The 6,110-nt window shown below is 29.6% G+C and overlaps 1 long non-coding RNA gene across 1 annotated transcript; it reads right to left on the reverse strand.

Moving 5' to 3' along the window:
- Positions 1-2,985: 2,985 nt before the first annotated feature.
- Positions 2,986-5,384, reverse strand: LOC117167898. The gene is made up of 2 exons (XR_004466440.1): positions 5,309-5,384; positions 2,986-3,268 (listed from the first exon to the last, which is right to left on the reverse strand). It is a non-coding gene; the product is annotated as an uncharacterized LOC117167898 (long non-coding RNA).
- Between the last annotated feature and the right edge of the window lie 726 nt (positions 5,385-6,110).

Consider the following 6,110-nt stretch of genomic DNA (forward strand, 5'->3'; position numbering starts at 1 on the left):
AATCGCTATAGAAATGTCGAACAGTGTGTAGTCTCACCTGCTAATACTTTAGGCATGAATCTTTCAATTTATAATATCAAGAGAGTAGACCCCCCCCCCCCACCCCACTCTATCATCACATGAGGTGCGGCAGTCTGAGTTTTCACCAAAAAATCTCAGTATTATTTGAAGATTTTAGTTTAAAATAATATATTTCATCTTTAAAATTTTTTTTTATTAAAACGTGATTATTATTGATTTAAAGTCAAGTATTACATTTTTGTTATAGAATTCATCTCTTTCCGCTAAAAATTATTCTACTATTTGCTTAACAATTCAAATGTTTTGTTGAAAATTCCTCTTCTTCGGTCGAAAGTTAACTTTCCCATTGTTCATTGTAAAAAATGAATTTTTGAAAATTAAATTCTGCAGGCGGGGTGAGTGGGGTATTGTATCCATGCAGGACATGGGGAGAATTACAAATAGCGGCCATATATTTTATTTTCATATTAGTTCTTAAAATAAAAAAGCTTTCTATGTTTACAAAAATATTTATTTGATGCAACTTCTATTTTAAAATACGCTTTAAAAAGTAATGATAAAAAAAAACAATTTTGGCAGTTTTGTTTACATATGGGGGACGATATCTCGCCACACGGTGGGATGAAATAAAAAAACTGATCATATTGGTAAATTAATTGTTATAAACGAATTACCTTAACAAATAGGCTAGAGTATGGAATATTCGTTTGCAAATTGAATTTTTGCATTAAAATTATTTGCTCTTTTTGAAAAAATAATACTCTTTCATAAAAATTTTTCCTCCGATATTTTCTATTAATTTTGTAAACAAATTAAATAAACAAATACCTAGTGTGATGTTAAAATTATGAAATGTTCTTATGATTTACACGTATTAAGGAAAAATTTCAATGAAAAGTTAATAAAAAATACAAGATAACAGAATCTCCTGAATGAAAATTACTTATTTGTTGGCAAATATTATATTACGTTCATTAAATGCCCACACTGGGCATTTGCATTTGTATACCATTAGTTCATGAAATTAATAAAAAATATCGGATGATAATTTTACAATATTAAACGTCTCTGAGAATATAATTTGAGAAAAGTTAAGAAAAAAACCATATTTTTGCTATAAAAATAAGTAATTTTAACGCAAAAATTTACTTTGCAAACGAAGAATCCATAGTTCGAATATTTTTGAAGTTAATATTTAATAATACTTAACTGAAAATTTCATGATTTTTTGCTCAACTTACTCCGTACATAAAGTCTAGCAATGCTGATCACAGCAAAAAAAAATTCACAAAGATAAACCAAAAAACGAAAAATCTACTTTTGCTGCAGTCTTTGCATTAACATAAAAGTTTAAATGAAAAAATAAAAAATCAGGCCACATACATCACATTCAAATTTAATATTAAATTTTTCTTTAAAGAAATCCAAAATAGGTTAATAATTGTCAGCTACAAGTTATTCTAAACCTCGTATTTTGATTTTATCCCATTGTGCGTCGTGGCGATCTCATTTATTTTAGTAGGGAGTACGAGGTTCTAACTGTCTTTGCCACATACTTCACATTGATTATTCAGACAAAAGTTAAATATTTCTGTAAATGTCTGGAGTGATTTTCTTCTGCCATATTACACTTTCCAAGATTTCCGTGCATAAATTCCAATTTGGACCTGATCGGGCCGAATTTGGGCCAAATCAGGCTATCTAGATGGGGCCTGACTCGAAATGATACGCGATGCCCGATCGAGGCCTAAGTGCTGCGCCAAGAGATAACCATACCTGGCCCCAATCGGGCCAATCGCGATATGAAAAAATTTGAGTATGTCAGACACTTTTTTTCGAGCAAACAGAAAAAGTCAAACGTCGCAATATAACAGCCAGCATTTGTGTATGATAAACCATTTAAGTATTTTGCAATATATTTTTGGTTTTAATTTCTAAATTGAAGTTTCTTTCAATTTCTATATTGAACTTAATTGTGGAAAGTTATTTTGAAATAAGCGGATTATAATATCGCACTGGCTCTTTAATTTATTTTTACAAAATCGAATACAAATAAAATGGTTGCATTTATATTCCGATTGTATCAAATCACCTAAAAATACGCGAAAATAAATATGTTTATAACGTCATTGTTGATCTAATTCATTTTCACATTCAACAAATGAAATATTACTCTTGCTACTTTTCTTATAAATAAATAAAATCATTTCGAGGGTAGGTTTCATCTTAACATTCTTAATAAATTTACTTATTATAGTCTGCAACACGTAATTCAGGAATATTTTGAAGTATACAATACCTACGCACTCGTCTTGTGCTTACTTTTGGCATTTTTTCCCACTTATTTTGTCACTATTACAAATAATAATTGAAATATTTTTGACACTTGACACTTTACATTGAAACTTGGGCGATTTGGAGTCAACCCACTTTAGTCCCCGAAATGAATGCAGCGCCATCTACTGGAAAGCTGGGATGTTACGCCGGGGTATAGAGGGAGCCAAATTTAACAACAACAAAATTGTGTGCCCGGTCTGGCCCAAATCGGAAATAAGGCAAGCATTTGGCAGTTCTGCACGGGATTATTATATTATATAATTTTTCTTTGAAATTCTTATATTGTTCAAATAAATGGTAGTAACGTGATGGTCACCATACCTCAGAGTATGGGGTACGCTTGTCGAAATTCTACATCGACTAATTAATGAAGTGTAAAATAATGACAGAATTAAAAACTGGTTTAGAGTAATAGAATATGTTCCCTGATAATGTAAGCTGTACCTTAATAAATGCACACATGGTAATCACATTGCAATTATAATTTATACGGTATTTAATTCAAAGCGGGAAACTATACCCCACTGTTCAGTTTTTACAATGCTTTATTGGGAAGAATACAGCAAATTTTAAGCGCAGGAATAATCCATTAGCAAAGGGATAGGTAAAAAAATCACAACAATTTAATACTTTATTTAGTAACTTTTTATTTTCTTCAATGACTTAATAATCATTTTAGTATGTGTTAGTAGTGCATATTTAGCAGTTACTTTCCAGGGTTATAGTAACAGCGTCCTTTTGCCCAAGAGGGGTTATTCTTCTGACAATGCATTCCCTTACAACAACTGCCTTGTTGACCATTAGGTCCAGTACATGGACGATCAAATCCGTCACAAGCCATCGCACTATAAAATAATGCCAAAACCACAAGTATGGTCAACATCGATTTTGTAGATAGCATCTTTGTTATCTGAAAAAGAAAATAAGGAATACAATTTAAATTCAGTTTAAAGCACCTGTCCATTCATCGCAGCACATTCAGAAATTTTTGGTGAAATCCGATCTTACACCACTTTAAAAGCCAGAATGCCACGAAGCGGTTGTTAGCTTTCTCGAAAGGGGACTTACATACGAAATTATAAGATTCTTCAAGAATAAGGAATTAATAGGAATTTTCAGATTTCGAGATTCAGAGACATTGGATTACAGGTACAACTCTGTGAGGCATGAGACTGTATTGAGATTGAATGGAACATTATTTATAGAAAAGTAGAAAAATTTACCGAAGTTGGTTGGGACTAACGTTATATCTAGACTCTCCGTCCTAAGATGACTGACTAGTTAATTTGGACATGATTTCCACATACAAAGAAAATAGAAACAATAAAATATCTAAATGAAAAATTGTTGATAAAGGAGTATAAAATGTCGCCTCAGATAGAGTTTATTAAAAAATTTTAAAATGCCAGAAAATTGAATTTGATAGAAGACTTGTGTGACTTAAATTTAGTAAAATTTTAGTTAGTAAATAATGATCGAATTTTATAAGATTTTTTGCAAAATAGTCTTAAATACAATTTTGAAGATTTTCGAAAATAGCATTTAACACAATGGAATTCATATGTAATAGAAATATTGCCTTCTTAAGTCGTCTCCGTAAAGAACTCATCTCAAAGCACAATTTTGTAAAGTTTTTAAATTTTAGATGATTTCGAAGCCTTTCTCCCAAACTTCAAATATGAACCATTTTTGACACGAAACAGCTCGCCTATTCCAGCCTAAATAAAAAGAATTGTACCGCCACTTTTAAGGAAATTATATTTTTTAAATTTGTAGAAGTGGTATTATGTATATTTTTTTTCAAATCATTACAAATTGAATGTTATTTGGTACACGCTATTTAGTTTTGCCATCCAAAACAGGCTCTAATTTTGAAACATCAAGCTATTTTTAAATTATTTCTCCTTTCCACTGCATTGCACGCTAATATAGTCTCAACAGCAATTTAAGTGCACAAAATTTCTTATAAAATTCAAAAGAAATGTTTTATTTTGAATAGTTAAGGAAATATAAATTCAGATTTGATTTTATAATAAAAAATTATCTCAAAAAAAGTAACTTCAGTTGCTGTGGAATATCTTATGTATTGTACATTTGAGATAACAGTTGCACTCATATCAGTTCAAACAGACTAAATATTCCGAAGATCTGAAAAAACAAAATTTTGTAGCTTTTATAGATACCAAGTTACTGTGTTCTAAAAATCTCTATTTTTATTGAATTTTATTATAAATTAGCTTTTTCAGAAATAACTAAGGTCAGTTGAATTTCGCGTGAAAACTGATGCTTAAATGAATAAAAGCACATACATTTTTTAGCAAAATACTAAATATTAAATTTCCTATCTTCAATATTCCGTAAAAACTTTTTGGGATGGTTTTTCATTAATAAATCACTTCTGGAACTCATGTCTCCTAAATTAATCAATATATAACATTAAATTTGTATTACATTTTATTGGGAATTTTATGTGCTTCAATTGGTGTTAAGAACTTTTTAGTTAAAAGTGGTTCAAGTTATCCGTGCATGATCATGAAAACAAAAAATAAAATAAAACATTAAATTTTCAACAACTAAGTCACGGATGATATGAAATAATAATTTATCGACACTTTTGCATTTCAGAGGACGCATTCATGAATATTATTAAAGATTGACCAAAAAAAAATTACTTGAGTTATAAACAGTCTTTTTGGTTAAAAATGTTATTATTTGCTGAAAGTTGTAATTCTTATGATGAAAATGCCATACATTTGTTAAATTTATTCTTTTTGGTATAAAATTTAAATGTGTTTTTCAACATTGGGATTTTTTTATTGAATATTCAAATGTTAGGCTGAATATTCATCTCTTTGGGTAGAATTTTGACCCCTTTTGGTTAAATATTAAATTCTTTTTTAATAATGCTTTATTTATTTAAAGTGTATAAATATGTCTGATCTTGACTTACGTCGTAGGTGGCACCACAGTAGTACTTTTTATACAAGTTTATAATCTAACGTCCTGGCTAGGCTGTTCTGAGTCGTATGAATTGTTGATGCCGATGCTTCCTTTTAAATATAAAAAATGCGCATCACTTTAAGGAAAATTAGGATTTTTCTCATTTGCTTTCCAAATAAAGAAGGCTTTATCAGTGAATTAACTCACGCATTTTTCCACAATTTTATCCTCTTCTCCCATTATTGTCATGCATTTTCCGTCTGATTCATTATCGTGCGATCTTCTGTATTTCAAAAGCCAGCGTAACAACGATGATTAATCCATTCCAGATGATTCCTCAATAATGAGATAAATGCTGTGTTTGAAAGAGACTAAAGATAAAAGGAAAATTTAAATACAATCATCAAAATTTATTCAACTTAAAAAAGTTGTGGTTGATCCAACAAATTATAATTGCTTAAATAAACTGTGTGTTTTGATACAAGCAAATACTCTATTAACCAGAGAAAATGGCCAGTCCAACCAAAAAATATAGTTATATCCGCTAAATATTTTGTTGTATATATAATGAAAGATGCAAAAAATAAAATAATATCACAGAAAAAATAAATGATAAAATGTTTTACAGGACGTTTTTTAGAGGGTTAAAGGTTTATTTCAGACAACTTCACGTCTTTCAAAATACATTTACTGTAATGGAAAAACAAAAAAAACTTTAAACGATATTCGGATAAAGTTTATGCTGTGAATTTAACTTTTGTCTCAGGTAATTTTTGCGTCGGAATCAAGGTTAAGTTTATCCTTCGTTTTTT

The sequence above is a fragment of the Belonocnema kinseyi genome, chromosome 2, assembly GCF_010883055.1.
Source record: "Belonocnema kinseyi isolate 2016_QV_RU_SX_M_011 chromosome 2, B_treatae_v1, whole genome shotgun sequence".
In the NCBI taxonomy this organism is placed as follows: Eukaryota; Metazoa; Arthropoda; class Insecta; order Hymenoptera; family Cynipidae; genus Belonocnema; species Belonocnema kinseyi.